Raw genomic sequence first — 20,903 nt, 5'->3', positions numbered from 1 at the left:
GTTCCTTTCCCTTAAACTATCATAGAAAAATTTAAAACATCCTTGTACAAACTCTGATGAATGAGTACGAACATCACTTATGTAGAAGTGATACTCTCTTACAACCTTTCTATCCTCCTCTATGCTATCATCTGCATGCATGAATTCTATGTGTACAAAAATAGAAACTTGTGTAGAGTGATAATACATAGATTGCACTTCATTTTGAGGTTGTAGTGTATAATTTTCAGCGAAATCAATGATAGAGACAATGGTCCAAAGAGGAAATGTGTCCTTACATAACTTGAATTGCTCATCTAACCATTGAGCTCTATGTGTATGCATGTACTCATAAACTAGTTTCTCTTGAAACATTTTCATAAATTTAGCTACACATATATCATTTTTCACTAGCTCACATCTCTTCAAATCTTTTCCATCTTTAACTCCATATGTGACTATCTTGTATTTTCTGAAAGAAATTTAGTTTCGTACCAATTTCATGTGTTCTCTCCAAATGTACACATCTTGGTAAACATTTCAAACCACCACATATAGCACAAGAACCTTCCAAACAAGGCATCTTACAATAAATTCAACCATCATGTCTATTACATAGCACACTTGAAATAAATTCTCTTACCGACTTATGAGGTGCTTGTATATTGTATTCCTGCAAAACATCGTTAGTGTGCAAAGTAGAAAAAATATGACGAAAAATATCATAGTGCATGGAAAATTCAATATGCATCCCACAACAACACATGGTGCGTACATGATTAATCTTAAAATAAAAAGGTTTTGTCATTTCAAAAAATCTTTGAGAAATTCTTATTTGAGGAAACTTTTGAAGGAATCTTTCATTAAATTTAGTTTGAGTCATATCCAAATAGTGTTTGGCATGTGGCTCATGATTTTTAGATCCAATTCACCTTCTAGCAACATCTCTTTGGCTGGGCAAAACTCTTGTGTTGTCATGCCAAAAATTTTCAATTGATGTTCTTAGTGCATCAACAACAACCTTGTCTTTGCGTGGTAGTCTACCTGAGAATGCCCAAAGAGAATTATTGTTAGGTTCTTCTATTTTTTCTCGCCTCTTTAATGCTTTACTTAATGATGTTCTACTAACATTTAATGACTTACTTATTTTGCTTATCAAATGATCTTTTTTTATTTTCTTGCTCATTATGGTTGATGTAATGACACATCGAGTAGCATTAGAATCTTTAGTACATGATTTTGAACCAATAGCTTGATATGTATCAAATAGATTTCCCACAATAGTTCTTTTAGTGTTACTTTCAGATGATCTTAGGCCTAGAATTTTCATTGTCTCTCTAAAATTCAATTTTTTAATCATTTGAACAATTAATTGACATCTTGTGGTTTGATTTAAGTTTTCAAAATAGTTCTGCCATATTCTGTTAACCATTCTCCTACAAGTTCTTTCATTCATTTTATTAGGCATTGGCTTCAATATATTCTCATCAATGTCAATTAGATACTTTGGTTTCCTATGAATGATTCTAGGAGGTGTTAACATTAGTGTATTATGTACATTCAATTCATCAAATAGGTGTATGTTCATCATTTAATTTATTATTCAATGTGGTATCTTCTTCAATTGCATTAGGTTCATACGGTAAATCAAATGTCTCTTCTTCAATTGCATTAGGTGAATTATGTTCGTTTGGTAAATCGAATTGAGATGTTGAGGATGACATACCTTCTTCTCCCATTGTTCTTATGTTTATGTCACGTAATTTCTTCATACGCTGCCTTTGTCTTTCCTTTTCAACCTCTCGTTGTTCCATCGTTCCTCGCTTGTTCTTTCCCATAGTTTATATCAGTTGTCCTAAATAGAATCATATTACATATATATGTAAACAAAAGTTCATAAACAAACAAATAGCCATAAATATGCATCTTATCACTATTTTTTGGAATCAAACTATTAAACAATCACAATACTATTGACAAAACTAATAAGAACAACAATTCAATTATTTGAAATCATGCAAAAAAAAATTTTTCACTTACTTCTATGTATAAAATAGTGATAGAAGTGCAGACAAAGTTCCAGTGGGGCCTTGAACGAGCTCAAAACCTTTTTTGAGGCTATTGAATCTCTTGGGAAACTAAAACTATGTCTATGTACCATGTACGTGCTACATTACTAACCGCATAAGTGCTGCTAGTCCATAAAATATTGGCAAGCCCAACGATATTTTTTTCCCATTTTGTACTAATAAGTAGTGCATATGCGCTCCTAAGCCTAAAAAATGTTATCGCAAGGTAGCGAATAATGGGCTCAGTACCCCATATGCGCTTACAAGTAATAAGTACCGCGTATGAGCTCCTACGCCTTAAAAAAGTTATGGCAGGGTAGTGAACTAATAGGTTCAGTACCCCGTATGTGCTATTGGTAGTAGAAAAAATGTGAATGAAAAGGGAGGGAGGGAGAGAGAGAGAGAGGGAGAGGGGGGAGAGTAGGGGGGAGGGAGAGAGGAGGGGGGCGAAAGGGAAGGAGGGAGAGAGGGAGAGAAGGAGGGGGGGAGGGAGAGGAGAGGGGGGAGGGAGGAGGAGGGGGACAAAGAGAGAGAGAGGGAAGGAAGGAGAGGGAGAGAGAAAGGAGGGGAGGAGGGAGAGGAAGAGAGAGAGAGGGAAGGAGAGAGGGAGAGAGAGAGAGAGAGAGAGAGAGAGAGAGAGAGAGAGAGAAAGGGAGAAAGGTAGAGGGAGGGAGAGAGGGAGAGAAGAGGGGGGGTGGGAGAGAAGAAGGGGTATGGAGGAAGGGAGTTGGAGAGTAGGGGCAGGGAGGGAGAGGAGAGGGGAGAGGGAAGAGGAGGAGGAGGAAGAGAGATAGAGGGAGAGGGGGGAGAGAGAGAGGGAGAGGGGGGAGAGTATGGGGGAGGGAGAGAGGAGGGGGGGTGGAAGGAGGGAGAGAAGAAGGAGGGGGGGAGGGAGAGGAGAGGGGGGGAGGGGGAGCGGGAGGGGGAGGAATAGAGAGAGAGAGGGAAGGAGGGAGAGGGAGAGAGAAAGGAGGGGAGGAGGGAGAGGAAGAGAGAGAGAGAGGGAAGGAGGGAGAGGGAGAGAGAGAGAGGGGGGAGGGAAGGTAGAGAGAGGGAGACAGGTAGAGGGAGGGAGAGAGGGAGAGAAGAGGGGGGAGGGTGGAAGAGAATAAGGGGTATGGAGGAAGAGAGAGGGAGAGTAGGGGGGAGGGAGGGAGAGGAGAGGGGGGAGGGAGGGGGAGGGGAAGGAAGAGAGAGAGAGAGGGAGAGGGGGAGAGTAGGGGGAGGGAGAGAGGAGGGGGGGTGGAAGGGAAGGAGGGAGAGAGGGAGAGAAGAAGGAGGGGGGAGGGAGAGAGGAGGGGGGGCGGAAGGGGGAGGGGGAGGAAGAGAGAGAGAGGGAAGGAGGGAGAGGGAGAGAGAAAGGAGGGGAGGAGGGAGAGGAAGAGAGAGAGGGAAGGAGGGAGAGGGAGAGAGAGGGAGAGAGAGAGGGGGGAGGGAAGGTAGAGAGAGGGAGAGAGGTAGATGGAGGGAGAGAGGGAGAGAAGAGGGAGGAGGGTGGGAGAGAAGAAGGGGTATGGAGGAAAGGAGAGGGGGGTGGGAGGGAGGGAGAGGGGGAGGAAGAGAGAGAGAGGGAAGGAGGGAGAGAGAGAGAGAAATGAGGGGAGGAGGGAGAGGGAGAGAGAGAGAGAGAGAGAGAGAGAGAGAGAGAGAGAGAGAGAGAGAGAGAGAGAGAGAGAGAGAGGGTGGGAGAGAAGAAGGGTTATGGAGGAAGGGAGAGGGAGAGTAGGGGGAGGGAGAGAGAAGGAGGGAAGGAGGGAGAGGGAGAGAGGGAGAGAGAGAGAGGGGGGGAGAGGGGGAGAGGGAAGGTAGAGAGAGGGAGAGAGGTAGAGGGAGGGAGGGAGAGAGGGAGAGAAGAGGGGGGAGGGAGAGACCTATAACGACACCAAATAGCACACCATAGGACTTGTAACGATACCAAATAGTGTCCTAAAGGGTCATAGAACACCATATGACCCCTTAGGACACCATATGGTGTTGTTATGTGTCGTATGGTGTCTTAAGGGGTCATATGGTGTTCTATGGGGTCATAGGACACCATATGACCTCTAATGACACCTAAGGGGTCATATGGTGGGCTAATAGGAATTACAAAAGAAGAGAAAGAGGGAGGGAGAGAAGCAAAGAAAGAGGGATGGGGTATGGAGGAAGGGAGAAGGGGGGAGAGAGAGAGAGAGAGAGAGAGAGAGAGAGAGAGAGAGAGAGAGAGAGAGAGAAGAAGGAGGGGGAGGGAGAGGAAGAGAGATTGAATCCAGGACACAATATGACCCTTAGAACACAATATGACCCCTAACAACATCTAAGGGATCATAGGGTGTCCTAAGGGGTCATATGACACTATATTATCCCTTAGCACACCATAGGACCTATAACAACACCAAATAGTGTCCTAAGGGGTCATAGAACACCATATGACCCTTTAGAACACCATATGGTGTTGTTATGGTTCACTGGTGTCCCGAGGGGTCATATGGCATCCTATGACCCCTTAGGACACCATATGGTGTTGTTATGTTTTGTATGGTATCTTAAGGGGTCATATGGTGTCCTAAGGGGTCACATGACACCATATGACCTCTTAGGAAACAATACGACCTCTAATGACACCTAAGGGGTCATATGGTGGGCTAATAAAATGATATATTAAATTTAAAGTTATGAATAGAACATCATACAATAGAACATCAGTAGTTTAGTTTTGATATAGCTAAGTTAGACCATTGTCAACATAAGAGAGACTCCAAGCAAACAAATAATGAGGCTTCGCTAAAAAGAAAGTGTAAGAGCTTGACCTAACCTTAAGAGTACTGCCTAAGTTCTAAAACATATGATGCTATTAAATTTGCAAGGTTATAGGACTGATCTCGATTGTGACTATAGGAATTACACACTTGATTTATTTCATGGGTATGTACCGTTCCAAGTCGTTTGACAAGTGATGATCATCATATACTACCATTGCCATTCATACAACAAACTTTAATTTCTTTAGGTGACAGGCATTGTGTAACAACATAGGAACTCTCACATACCCACCACTATCATTCTCCAGGACATCATCTGTGTTACTCTCCCTCTTTCTCTTCCTACCAGTTGTTTCCTTCTAAAAAACATATTGCAGGTACTCTAACTCATCATTTTTCTTTGTTGACACTATTTTCCACATCTGCTCTGCTCATTAAAAACACATTCGAGAAGAATATTGCTGCAAGTTTCCTTGTTTGTCATGGTAATGCACCTGTGGTTCAAATTCAAACCCTATTCCTCCTATTCAATATACACACATAAATCCATCAGTCAATTTTCTTAGGAGAGCATACATGATAAAAATCAAAGAGGAAGTTGCAGATAAGAAATAAATTCACTTACTTCTATAGAAGTGCAGACACAGTTGTAGTGGGGTATGGAGGGAGGGAGGGAGAGAAGAAGAGAAAGAGGTATGTGGTATGGAGGAAGGGAGAAGGGGAGAGAGTGAGAGAGAGAGGGATGGGGTATGGAGGAAGGGATAAGGGGAGAGAGGGAGGGATGGGGTATGGAGGAAGGGGGAAGGGGAGAGAGGGAGGGAGAGAGAGAGGGATGGGGTATGAAGGAAGGGAGAAGGAGAGAGAGAGAGAGAGAGAGAGAGAGAGAGAGAGAGAGAGAGAGAGAGAGAGAGAGAGAGGCACCTTGTATGCATTTGAGAGGGGGAGACAATACACTTATATGTGTATATATACTTAATATATTATATATTATTATACACACACATATATATAAATATTATATACTATATGTATATCATATTATACACTAGCATGCACGTGTTGTTTATAGTAAAAAGACCCCGTACGTGCTTCTTACACCATAAGTACCCCATATGCACTTTTTAAACCATAAGTACTTTGTACGTGCTTTTGACTATTTAGGCTTGGAAATAGGCCTGGTTGACAAAGCTACGGTTTGGAAGTTTGATTTCCCTCCATTTCTCTCATTTTTGATGTGTTTTATTTTATCAACTTGGTTTATCAACTTTGTCATCATTAGGTTTACACTTCATCAAATGGGTATTTCTAAAATTGCCACCATATTTTCACCCATCTTCTGAGCTTTCTAACCATATAATTTTTTGTCATTTTGAGCAACAATAACATATTATTATTGAATTTCTTTTACCAGTGTCTCCATAGTTCTCATAGACATAGGTGCGCCATTTTTTTAATAACTTTTGATATACTTATCCAAATTTTAAAAAAATTATATATTATTGTAGTGCACTTGATTCTTTACAATTAAAAATAAATAAAATTGTATTTTCGATTTGTTTGTGCAACTTATGCTTTGCGCACGAACATGTACCTAATTTTTTAGTATGTGCTCGATTGGAAAAATCATAAAAAAAAAATACTAAACAAAAAATTACAAAAAAATACACATCTTCTAGTGCTCACTCTTAGCTATCTTTCTGCCAAAGGATTTGTCAAAATACTAAATCTAACTATGACTTTTTTGATGCACACATAAGACACTATGTTATGTTTTTCAGAAAAAATCAGGGTCTATTTTTCGTGTGTGAAGGATTTGACCCCCTTAATCTTATCCAATTTTGAAAATTTTTAGTAGTTTGGAAAGTAGATTCAGAGTAATACAATATTTGTTCTTTGATTATCTTCATATCTTGAGTGGATGACTTTCAAATTTTTCCTCCAAGTTTAGGTTCACTTGATTTCAGAAAAAAAGTGTCCACTTATACCCCACTTTTTGACCACCATCTTTGTGCACTTACCCTGAGATGCTTTAATTTTATCTTCTTTACATGGGCTAAGGTTATATTAGAGTCTTGTTTTTCATTAAATGAGGAGTTGTCATGGATTTTCCTATTCATTTTGTTATTGTCATGATAGAAGAGGATAATTATGAGTCTTACTAAAATTGCATCCTAACACATCTCAAGTGACTAGATCTTTTTCCTTACTTATATATGGAATCATAACTAAATCATGACTAGATCAGTAAGGGGATAAACAAGGTGAAAAGGAAGATTATTATTTCTTCTGATGAGGATACTGAGGTTGAAAAAACTGATAATAAGAAGGGTAAGGAGAAAGATGAAATGTTGGATGGTGATCATGGGGAGAACCTAAGCACACAGAGAATGTAGAATGAGGGTCAGGAGAACAACATGGGAAATCAAAATGACTATCATGGTGACATTGGTAATTCCAACATCAAGGATTTTTGTGAGGTCATTAGCAAAATCGCGAAAGAGATTAGTGACTTGAAGACTGACCTCGATGTGATAAAAAAGGCTACTATGGGCGAGAAGCCTCTCTCTGAAAATGTTAAAGAATTAATGGTTGCTATTAACAAGGCTGAAGCAATTGAGGCTATGGTTAGTAAAATTATGGAAATGGAAAAGAAGGTGAAGGAGCTGGAAGGGAATAGAGATGCTAAGGGTCTGGATACTAACCTGAACAATCTGGTCAATAGAGTGGATAGGATGGAGCTTACTGTGAAGAGGATTGCCGAGAAAAACTTCCAGATCCTTAAGGCTACTATTGGCCATGTTAACATCCTGATTAACAAATTTGAATAGATTAAAGGCAAGGAGGATGATAAGGATCAGATGGAGAAGAAGGGTCACAAAAAAAGAACAAGGGCCAAGACTCGAAAATAGGTTGATATCAAGGAAAAAGAGCTAGAAGAAATGAAAAATTTTGCGATCAATATGAAGCAGATGGTGGTTCATACTGAAGAACTTATGAGAAAGATCTAGCTATCCTTGTGTTGTCTTTGTGCTTTCCTTTGGCTATCTAGTGTTGCTTCCTTTGTCTTGTGTTCCCTTTTTTTTTTGATTGGGAAGTGTTCTATGTGTGGGTGATCAGGCACTATTGTTTTTTGCCTCTTTTATGATTTATCTTTCTCCTACCATGTAACAAGGTTTCAGGTTCCTTTCAAAAACCTAATTTTAATTAATCAAAACTAAATTTGTCATACTAGGGGTTAGATCAACTAAGGGTATTGTCATTGACCTTGTTGTAGGATTGATTTATTCTAGTTTTTATCCTAACACTATGTATGCGATATCAAACATTTTGGGAGATACCAAATGTAGATTGCATACCTTATGCTGATCATACTTTATAGGAGATTGAGTATATCATAGGTCTTATATATCCCAATGGATCAAAGGCTTGTTTCCTAGATCGTACTCCTCACATTGACACCCCATATCCATCTTATGTTATTCTTAATCATCTTGGCATCATCATAGTTGTTTTCCCCATTGATTTAGTGCAACAAGACATCCATCATTTTCTAAACATAGCTACATGGGATTTGTATATTTCAGACATGCCATCCTTTTTTGTAGAGTGCATGGATCTTGTTCTACATCATTCTTCATGGGCTTTATGATTAAGATCATCTCATTGTGACATGAGGATATTTGAACAATTTTAAGAGGAACACATCATTTTGATTTGGGTTTCTGATTAGATTCTAATATACATAAATGGATTTTCTAACCACCAATGTATTTATTTCTTTCTAATGTGAGAAATTTAGTTTACAAGTAATAGACCTTGATTTGTCTTCAAGTGTTCATAATTTTTCCAGGAGCTACTTCTTTATGGGGGGGGAATCCTACCCTCATTTTCTTTGTTCTATGGGGGGGACATCTACTATACTTGTCTGACATAAGCAATACTTGTGGAGTCACATTGAGTCCTTTTATTCTTCTTTCACTAGTGTAATTATTTTATTTTCTCCCTTTTGGACAAGACTTATTTTCCTCGCGGTTTTCTCCTTTTCTCTAGTTATGATAGATTGCATTTGCTTATACATGGGTATCTCATTATACCTTGTAGTTGGGACATACCCATGCACCCACTCATGCGTCCCTAACTACTTTCATCATTAGGATTTGAGCTTCTCCCTAAGTTTATCTTAAGGGAGGTAAACAGACAGAGTAATTAGGATATTACCTTAGTAATTAATTAATAAATAATTAATTACTTCGGTCCCTTTATTACTTTATTACGCTTAAGATAAATTTAGTATTTCTTTTCTATTATTAAATTGAATAATTATAGGCTATTTTATCTCATTACATAGGATGAAAGCATTTGTCATGCTCTAATTTAAGCCTCTCCTATTTTTAGGTCTAGAGTTTTATCTTTATGCTTTTATGGGTATCATTGTAATCAATGAAATTCATTTTAGGTTAACCCCAATCTCGGATTCCTCTTTGGATCAATATTTCTCTTAAGGTTCCATAGCATCAATCATGGCTTCTTCTCATGAAATGTGATAGACAATTGGTTGTAGGTAATTTTTGAGAGTTATAGGTGATTTGTGGGAGTTGTAAAGTTAGATATCAACTCCAAAAATTGAAATTTAAAATTCCGCAAAAAAGGTCAAAAAAACCTAATCCTTTACATTTAATATTTATTTAGGTGGAAAAGATATAGACTAATCTAGCTAGTGATTTAACCAAAACCAATTCCTCTCTTCCATAAAATATTAGAACGCAAACTGACCAAATGTTGATAGTTTCACTAAATCTACTCAAAGAGAGCCAATCAAAATGGGTTCTATTCCTTTCTTGTAAAGAATAACTACCAAAAGCCCATTTTCTTCTTTAATAGTGTTGGTTAAGAAGAAATATGACACAATGAAAATGTGCATTGATTACAAATAATTGAACAAGAAGACTATCAAGACATATATCCCAATCCCCGGGTTGTTGAGCTTAATAAGTGCATATTATTCTTATAAGATTGATTTGAAGTAGGCTACCATCAAATCAGGATGTGGGAAGAGGATGTAGAGAAGATGACAGTCGGGTGTTTTGGTTTGACTAATGCATCAAGCACTTTCCAATCATGTATGAACCAAGTCTTCTATAAGTAACTCATGAAGTTTTTTCTTATATTATTTAATAATATCTCGATTTTAAAAAGAAAAAAAATGGAAAGAACACATGAGGCACCTTGAGGAGGTACTAAGTATATTAGAGAAAGAGTCATTATATGCCAAGGTGTCTAAATGTGTTATCTATATGACAAAGCTTGTTTTCTTAAGCCAAATCATTAGTTCTACAAATGTGAGAGTGTATCCTAAAAATATCAAGGCAATGTTTGATTGGTCCTCACCTATGAATATCTCATGACTTAGGGTTTTCTTTGGACTATGCAAATTCAAGATTCTCACAAACTGATCTCCACTTATTGATATGTCCAAGAAAGGGGGCCTTGTGTGGTCAGATGCAACATATCATTTTTTTTATCACTTTAAGAAAGTGATGTGTACTTTCCAAAATCTTATCTAGTCCTGACTTCTCCAAATATTTTGAGTTGGAGTTTGATGCCTCAAGAGAGGGAATAGGTGATTTACAGATGCAAGACAAGCATTTAATTGACTTTGAAAGTAGGAAGTTAAGAGGTGTGGAAAAGAGTTATTCTATATATGACAAAGAGATTTTAGACATTATGCATGCTTTCACCAAGTCCACGTTGGCCATTTGGTGGAATTGATTGTGTTGCATTCATTTTTTGTAATTGATGTCAACACTAGCTATTTGGATGCTTTATCGATACCCTTCCGGTCTCGGTAAGATGAGTGGTTTTTGGTTAACTTGGATTTGACATGATCCAGTAGGCTTCAATATAATCTGGTGATGAAATTGGTTTGTTCATGATACTTATACTCATATTTGGTCAGTTGGTTTTGGTTTGGTGATTGGATGCTATCCTGCTTGCTTAGAAGATTGGTTTCTAGTTCTGGTGAGGGTTTCATCGGCAGAGCTTTTGATGGAGATCTTTAATGAACTGCATAAGTGGTGTTGGTGTATCTTTTGATGGAGTTTCAGGATGTTGTTGGTGTTCGTGTTTGAGACTTGGCATTTGAAGATCATTATTGAAGCATGTGGACCTATACTTGGTCCCGATTGATCTAGGTTATGGACCGACATTAATGTAACATGTGGATAGGACCTATTGATGTATTTCTGGGATAGCTTATGTGTTGATATTACTTGTTTGGTCTAAGGCCGATATGGTTTGTAATTATGTAACTATTTTATTGTCTGGTGGCTGACCTGATTGTTTATGTTCAAGGGTTTGTATAAATAAGATGTAAGATCTCATTGTAGATCATCATGGTTAATGTAAGAGGTCATGGTCAAGGAATATAAAGTACAAATAATGTAATATCATTTAGGCAGAGGAGTTGGTCGATCATTTGGAGATTGAATTGGGTTTATGTAAGAGGATTTAATCCTCCGGTATTGAGCTTAACCAGAACTGTACTCAGGCATAGGAGATGCTATCTTTTGCAGTTCAAAACTTCTCCAGATTGTAGTCAGTGAAACTCCTTTTGTGATGAGTAGTGTGCTCTAGGTTGTTGGCCTTCCTGCAAGTCCAAGCTCCTTCATTGTAATTGACATACTTACGGCAAAAGTATTATTTGATTGTGAGTAGACTTCCCACCATGGTTTTTCCCTTTACCAGGTTTTCCACGTACAAATCTTGGTGTTGTGTGGATGGATTTTATTCTATGATTATTGTTTATGCTTAATTGGTTTATCTACTATTCCGGTATTAATGTTTTTTATTCCGGTATTAAAGTTTTAAATTGCTAATGCTTTCGGTAATCTATGACAACTAATCACCCCCCCTCTTAGTTGTCATCCATTTATCTGAACTATCTAATAGTTGGTATCAGAGCTTTGGTCCTCTCTGTAGAAAGCTTAACCACTTGAGGAAGTTCCTATGGAGACTAAAAATTCAAGTTCATCCAGTTCTTCTTGAGCTATCTTTCGAAGGGATATACCAAGGCTTGAAGGAACAAATTACACAGTATGGAAGATTTAGATCGAGACTCATCTGAGATGTCTTGGCAAGGAGATTTGGGAGATCACACAGAATGGTGTCGCACCCTTTAATATGGGATCTGGAAATTCTCCTCTAACAAAACCTGGATAAGGAGCTTGAGAATGATTCTAGAGCAAGAAAAGCCCTCTTGTGTGCACTTTCTGATCAACAAATAATGGGATTAACCGACAAATCATCTGGAAAGGCTATATGGGATAAGCTGAAGACTCTTAATGAAGGTGACCCTATAGTGTAGATTGCTAAACTTGATGGTTACCAGGTGAGATATGAAAAACTGAAGATGGAAGAAGATGAAAGGATTACTGGATTCATGAAAAGGGTGAATGAGATTGTTATGGGAATTCAATGTTGTGGTGGAACTCTGAGTGAAGATGAAATTGTTTCTAAAGTCCTGAGAGCCCTACCACTGACTTAAAAAATGAAGGCTACTGCTATTAATGAGTTAAGAATAATGGCTAATACATCTGTCAACAGAGATACTTGGTCAAGAAACTATCTTCTTTTGAGCTTGAGGAATTTGGACCTTCTGGAGTTGTGAAGACTAAACCTACTTTCAATGCATCTACATCTACAACCAGTAAGCAAGACTGGAAAGCTTTATATGCACTATTTGCTAGAAGAGTACTGAAAGGATCGATAGGAAGTAAGTATGAAGGAAGAGCACATTTTAAATGTTTTGTATGCAATAAGATTGGTCATTTTGCATTAAGATATCCTAAAAGAAATTCAAGATTTGAAGAAAGAGTTAAAAGGTCATTTAAGCCTTAGATTCAAGAGAAACAAAGATAAATCATGCTAAATAGCGGATGAGGAAGGCATTACTGATTTAGATGATGAACTGACAGAAGACTTTGCTAGTGGATCTGATAATGGGAAGGAATGGGTATTATTGGCTATCAAGGAAGATGATCCAGAACTGGAAGAGAATGTAGCTGACGAGAAGGCACTTGCTACTAAAATTGAGGACAATGATGAATGGGTAATTGACAGTAGTTGTTCACATCATATGACTAGAGATAAAGGGAATATTTTGTCTTTGCAAGAATTTGATGGTAGACTAGTTAGATTTGGAGATGACAAGGCATGTATGATCAAAGGAAAAGGAACTATGTCATTGGATGGTAATAAAAATACGGACAATGTTTATTATTTGAAGCATAATCTTTTGAGTGTAGGACAATTGGTAGATAAGGGATTTTAGTTATAGTTCAAGGATGGAAAATGAAAAATCATTAATAGATTTGGCTTGGAGATTGCAACCGGTACACAAACAAAAGGTAACATATTTCATTTAAACTCCGGTGAGAAGACATGTTTGATTACATAGATTGATGAGAATTGGCTATGGCGTAAAAGGTCGTGTCATGTAAGTTTTGATTGCATTGTGAAGATCTATTCAACTAAGGTTGTTAGAGATATACCTAAGATTATGAAGCCCTATAATCCGATATGTAAAGAATGTCAAATGGGTGAATAGGTCAGAACCTCTTTTAGGAGTATACAAGATAAATCAAATGATGTTCTTGATCTTATTCATACTAATTTATGTGGCCCTACTAGAGTTAAAAGTTTTCATGGTGATAGATATTTCATGTTAATCATTGATGATTATTGTAGAATGATGTGGGTTAATTTTTAAGAGAAAAATTTGAAGCATTTGAAAAGTTTAAATCTTTAAGGCTAAAGTGGAAACTGAGACAAAATTGAAGATTAAATGTTTGAGATCAGATCATGGTGGAGAATTCACATCCGATGAGTTTAATAACTTTTGTGACAAGCATGGTATAAGAAGACAATATTCTGCTCCCCAGACACCTCAGTATAATGGAGTTGTGGAAAGGAAAAACATAACTATCTTGGATGCTGCTAGAACAATGATGATGGAAGCTAATCTACCTCATATCTACTGGAGAGAAGCAGTAAGTACAATGGTTTATCCATTCAATAGAGTATATATCAAAGGAGAAACTGCTAAGACACCTTATGAACTATGGTTTGGCAATACACCTATAGTTAAGTATTTCAGAATTTTTGGTAGTAAATGTTATATCAAGAGATATGATACTATTGGGATATTTGATCCTAGATGTGATGAAGGCATATTTCTTGGTTATTCTAATGAAAGAAAAGCATATAGATGTTATAACAAGATATTGCAAAGAATTGTGGAGAGTGCTAATGTCAAAGTAGATGAGCTAAACATAAGTCAATTTAGAGTTTATGAGAAGGAACCGGCAATGGAAATTATTATATCTAAACCTGTAGCACCTTTATCGGACCAAAGAGTTGAACTAGTTACTCCGACAACATCAGAGAATTCTATAGTAACTGAAGAACAAGGAAGAGGAACAGAGAATCAAAAGACTCCTAGGTATGTGAGATTGAATTATTCTAAAGATCAAATCATTAGGGATAAGAACAATGGAGTGATGACAAGAAGAAGATTGGAAATTAATGAGGTATGTTTAATTTCAAAAGTTTAACTGGTATCAGTAATTGAGGCATGTAAAGATGAATTTTGGTTAAAATCTATGGAAGAAGAATTAGATTAGATTGAGAAAAATAACACATGGACTTTGGTTCCCCGGCCTAAAAATAAAAATGTTATTGGAACTAAATGGGTTTTTAGGAATAAATTGATTGAGGATGGTCAAGTTATAAAGAATAAGGCTAGATTGGTATGTAAAGGATATTCTCAAAATGAAGGAATTGATTATGGAGAGACTTTTGCACTGGTAGCTAGGATTGAAGCTATAAGATTATTTCTTGCCTATGCTGCTTATAAAAACTACAAGGTTTATCAAATGGATGTTAAATGTGCATTTTTGAATGGGGATCTTGATGAGGAAGTTTATATTGAGCAACCTCATAGTTTTTCACTATCAAATGATACAAATATGGTTTGCAGGTTAAGGAAAGATTTATATGGATTGAATCAAGCACCTAGAGCTTGGTATGCAAGGTTGGATAAATATCTTTTGAAGCTTGGTTTTACTAAGGGCAGTGTTGATAGTAATTTATATTATAAAATCATTGATGATGATATACTGATTGTTGAAGTATTTGTTGATGACATTATTTTTGGAGGTGAAGATAAACTGTGCATAGAATTTTCTAAGAATATGGGGAAAGAATTTGAATATCTATGATTGGTGAGATGAAATTTTTCTTAGGTTTGCAAATTACTCAGACTGACAAATACATTTCTATTTATCAAATTAAATATGCTAAGGAATTGTTGAAGAAATTTGGTATGGGAGATTAGAAACCGGTAAGTACACATATGGTTACAAGTGAGAAATTGACAAGAAAAGATGTTTCTACACTGGTAAATCCTACAAGATATAAATATATGACTGGAGGTCTACTTTATTTGACTTAGACCAGGCCTAACATTATGAATACTATTTGTCTTGTTTCAAGATTTCAGAGTGATCCTAGAGAAAATCATGAGATAGCGGTGAAAAGGATTTTTAGATACTTGCAAGGTAAATTAGAATATGGATTATGGTATCCTAAGGATGATAACTTTACTTTATGTGCATATACAGATGTTGATTGGGTTGGAGATGTTGATGACTGGAAAAGAACTTCCGATGGAGCTTTCTTTCTTGGAAAGAAGTTGGTTTCATGGATTAGCAAGAAACAGTCATGTACTTCTTTATCTACTACTGAAGCTGAGTATGTTGCTACTGCTACCAACTATACACAAGTTTTATGGATGAAGCAAATGTTGAAGAATATTAAGGTGAATTGTGATGCACCGATAGTTATTCACTATGACAACTTTGTTGCTATTGATATATCAAAGAATCCATTATTTCATTCTAAGACAAAGCACATATCTATCAAGTATAACTTTTTGAAGGAGAAGGTGGAAGAAAATGAAGTTAGACTGGTTTATGTGAACTCTAAAGAACAGATTGCAAATATTTTCACTAAACCGTTATCCAAGGAATCATTTGATTACCCGAGAGATAGATTGGGGGATTTCGCCCCTCTGGTAGAGACTTGATTGATGTGGTTTGGTATCAGTCTGACATGCATTATCAAAGATACTATTCATTCTGACATTGATGTGGGATGCTATTGCTCAGGGGGAGTAGTCAGTTTTGAGATTTAGAAGCTTATGTTTTTGCTTTGATATTTCTGTCAGATTTTTGGCATTGATGTCAAAGGGTGAGAGATAGTGATGTGAAAAAGAAAATGTCAAAGGGAGAGATATTATTCAAAGGGGGAAAGATATTGATATTCAGAGCTATATGCAGGAGATAGTTGGATGTCTTTCACAGGGGGAGACTTGTTTGGCATTTTTTGGTACTTAGATCTTTTTCACATCTAGTGTTTCCATCAATACCAAAGGGGGAGATTGTTGGCCATTTGGTGGAATTGATTATTTGTTGCATTGATGTTTTATCATTGATGTCAACACTAGTTGTTTGGATGCTTTACCGACACCCTTCTAGTCCCAGTAAGATGAGTGGTTTCTAGTTAACTTGGATCCGGCATGATTTGATAGGCTCCGGTATAATCTGGTGATGAAATTGGCTTGTTCATGATACTTATACTTATATTTGGTCAGTTGGTTTTGGTCTGGTAATTAAATGCTATCCTGTTTGCTTAGAAGATTGGTTTCTAGTTCTAGTGAGGGTTCCACCGGCAGAGCTTTTGATGGAGTTCTTTGATGAATTGCATAAGTGGTGTTGGTGCATCTTCTAATGGAGTTTCAGGATGTTTTTGGTGATCGTGTTCAAGACTTGGCATTTGGATATCATTGCTGAAGTGTGTGGACCTATACTTGGTCCCAATTGATCTAGGTTATGGACTGACATTAATGTAACATGTGGATAGGTCCTATTGATGTATTCTTGGGATGTCTTATGTGTTAATATTACTTGTTTGGTCTAAGGCCGACATGGTTTGTAATTATGTAATTGGTTTATTGTTTGGTGGGCGGCCTGATTGTTTATGGTTGAGGGTTTGTATAAATAAGATGTAAGATCTCATTGTAGATCATCATGGTTAATGTAAGAGGTCATGATCAAGGAATATAAAGTGCGAATAATGTAATATCATTCAGGCAGAGGAGTTGGTCAATCATTTGGAGATCGAATTGGCTTTATGTAAGAGGATTTATTCCTCTGGTATTGAGCTTATCCAGAACTGTACTCAAGCATAGGAGATGCTATCTTTCGCAGTTCAACACTTCTTCGGATTGTAGTCTAGATTTATATGTAGTTAGTGAGACTCCTTTTGTGATGAGCAGTGTGCTCTAGGTTGTTGGCCTTCCTGCAAGTGCAGGCCCCTTCATTGTAATTCACATACTATAGAAGTATTATCTAATTGTGGGTAGACTTCCCACTGTGGTTTTTTGCTTTGTCGGGTTTTCCATGTACAAATCTTGGTGTTGTGTGGATGACTTTTATTATGTGATTATTGTTTATGCTTAATTGGTTTATCTGCTATTCTGGTATTAAAGTTTTAAATTGCTAATGCTTCCAGTAATCTGTGACAACTGAATCACACCCCTCGCCCCCCCTCTCAAATGTCTTTTGGTTATCTAAACTATCTAATAGTTCAAACCTCACCTGGTGAGAGGCAAGTTAATTGTTAAGACCTGTTGGCAATATTGCATTATAATAGACAATGAAAGATTGTTGGCATTTCATAAGGATATTGAGAAGGTTGTTGATGATTATGGATATAACTGATTAAGGATGTTTACTATCTTGATATTATTATTTTTTCATTGATGTCAAGATATTGATTTTCTAATTCAGTATGATGTTGCCATATCTTGAGAAGTATGATTTAAAGAATATAAAGATGTCGGTAAAAGACACAGGAATGATTATGATGAATAAAGGGATGAATTAAGGTATTCAATGGGCAACTACTACTGAGTCAGACAATGATGAGATCATGATGTTTTAGATTGTTTTAACACCATACATATGTTGTAAATTGTAAAGGTTAATACTATACTATGTTATCAAGCAAAGAACCTAGTCGATAAACCCTAAGGTTATTGCTATCGGTTAATGAAGGCAGTATGTCTACCGAGTGAAGTTTAGTATTCACCGAGTTATAACTGAGTTGTTATCAAGTTGTAACCGAGCTATAACAAAATGCATTAAATATTTGCATGCATTATTTAATGAAGGAAGCTGATGAGCTAGAGCTGATTAAATGATTGGTGAGCCATGGATGAAGTTTGTTAATGAATCTAAGGCAATGGAAAGTCAGCATGAAGATCTATAGCGCAGATTGAACCGCAATACCCTGACACAAGTTCCAAGACTAATATGCAAGTTCCAAGATGGGGTAAAACATTTCTAGATCAAAAGATGCATTGAACCTGGACAAGATTGAAGATCTGATGGCTATGATTGATCATGGGAAATGTGATCAAGGAGATTAAGCGGTTACCTAATTGTTTATAAATAGGAAACTGTTGATAAACAATTCATGTGGGCAAGTGTATGCACAAGGATGCTACATAGTGATTACCGAGCACAGAAGCTTGAAGACCTGTTTGAATAATAGTGTATAGAAGCCTAGCAGATAGACAAGATTAGTTCTGTGTCTAGATTATATTGAACAAATAGGAATTTGCTTTAGCATTTTAGATGTGAAGTTGTAGATAGATTTTTATTACTGTTATTTTGAGAAAGTGACAGAAAATCTCTTAACCGAGTGGACTTGACAGTCTTATTTGTAAAACCCTCTAGCAAGGTGACATTCTGATTGAGTGTTTGAAATCCTTTAACAAGGTCACTTCTAACAAGGTGAAGATCCTAACAGATCTGAGGGAAATCCCTTAACCGGGTCACATCTAGCAATGTGTTTTTAATCTTTAACAAGATTTGCTTTTAACTGAGCATACTCTAGAAGAGAATATTTCCTAGTGGGTCCGAAATCCCATGGTGGTTTTTCCCTATTTGGGTTTCTACGTTAAATCTTGTGTTATGAGGTTTATGATGTTTATATGCTTTTGAGTTTGCATGTTTAATAGTTTTGGTTATATTATTGATATATATGTTACCGAGGTTGAATCTAATGTTTTAATGCAAGATTGAGTTTGTATGATTCACCCCCCCCCCCCTGCCCCCCTCTCATCTTGTTGGCTTTTGGATCTATACTTATATTAAGTATCAGAACTATCAATTGGTATCAGAGCATTGGACTCCGGAAGAAAAGTTTAAAGGCACTTGAGTTAAAGATCCAAAGATGTATAAGAGGGATGCATCGAAGCTGAACAAGTCAAGTTTCTCTACATGGTAGAAAAGGATGAAGCTACATCTATCAGGAGTTGGAGAATATGCTGTATACTATCTGGAGAATGATTTTGTTACACTGAGCACCTATCCATTGACTATGGAAGAGATAAAGGAAAAGCAAGAACATATTCAAGCAATGATTGAAATAACATTTGCATTGACCGACTTAGAGTTTAATGATCTAGAAGGCTACAATGATGCAAAGGCTATGTGGGATAAGCTCATATCAGTATATGGAGGAGATGAACATGTTCAAAGAGAAAAAGTAGATATTCTAAGAGGACAACTTGAATCTATGAGGATGAATGAAGGTGAGAACATAACTCAGTATAGTACAAGACTAAAGGAGATTGTCAATCAAATCAAAGGAGCAGGTGGAACTATTGAAGAAAAGGATATAACAAGTAAGTTGTTAAGAAGCCTTCTACCATCTTATGCAATCCGAGTCTCTCCAATCAATGAATTGAGGTTTGTACCTAATATGCTAGTTTCTTTAGATGCTACTATTGGTAAGCTACATGTATTTGAGTTAAGTAATTTTGATAAAAGTGGATCCTCGGTAAATAAAGTTGAATCTGCATTTAGTTCTTTTCATCTTGATGAATCTAATGATTACAATGAAAGAAAGTATAAGTATTCTAAAGGAGATCACAGTGGAGCAAGTGAAAGATTTCATAAGAACATGGAAGAAGTACATAAACTATATGAGGAAATCAGAAAGCAAGAAGAGTTTGAAGCACTACCAGCCAAAAGGTTACCGAGAGGCAAAGGTAAGTATAAAGGAAAACTACCTTTGAAATGTTTCAATTGTGATAAAATAGGACATATGGCTTCTAACTTTCCTGACAAATATTTTACTAAAAAGAGAGATTACCGAGATGACAGACAGAAAGATAATCATTACAGAGGATACCGAGACTTCAGAAGAAGAGATAGAAAGACATGTTTAATAGCTGATGAGGAATCCAATGATGATAAATCAGATGAAACTGATACAAAGGAAGTAGTTTATATGGCTATCAAAGATGGATCAAATGAAGAAAGGTATGAAGAAAAAGCCCTAATATCTCACAAAAACACTAATGATTCTTGGATTATAGATAGTGGATGCTCACATCATATGATAGGAGATAAACACAAGTTTGTTATATTAGAAGATTATGATGGAGGCTATGTTAGATTTGGTAATGATGCACCATGTCTAGTGAAGGGTAAAGGATCTATAACACTTCTTGACAATGCAAGATGCAATGATGTTTATTAGGTTGAAGGTTTGAAATGCAATTTGTTGAGTGTAGCACAACTAAACAACACAGGTTATCGAATAGAATTTTAGAAAGGAATTGTCAAAGTTCATGACAAGAATGGAAAGTTAGCTACTACCGGGACACAAACAAAAGGTAACACATTTCACCTTGACTCAACTCATAACAAATGTTTGTATGCAAAGATAGATGATACCTGGTTATGGCATAAAAGGTTTTGTCATGTAAATTTTGATAATCTGATCAAAATAAGTAAGAAGCACCAAGTAAGAGGTCTACCAAGTCTTGAAAAACCTGAGAATGCTATGTGCTGAGGATGTCAGATGGGTAAGATGACAAGATCAAGCTTTACAAGTAAGTCTTACACTTCTAAGGGAATTTTAGATTTAGTGTATACTGATCTTTGTGGTCCTATGAAAGTTCAAAGTTATTATGGTGATA

This window comes from Cryptomeria japonica, chromosome 1 (assembly GCF_030272615.1).
Source record: "Cryptomeria japonica chromosome 1, Sugi_1.0, whole genome shotgun sequence".
NCBI classification, from domain to species: domain Eukaryota; kingdom Viridiplantae; phylum Streptophyta; class Pinopsida; order Cupressales; family Cupressaceae; genus Cryptomeria; species Cryptomeria japonica.
Note: the sequence above shows the minus strand (reverse complement) of the source record.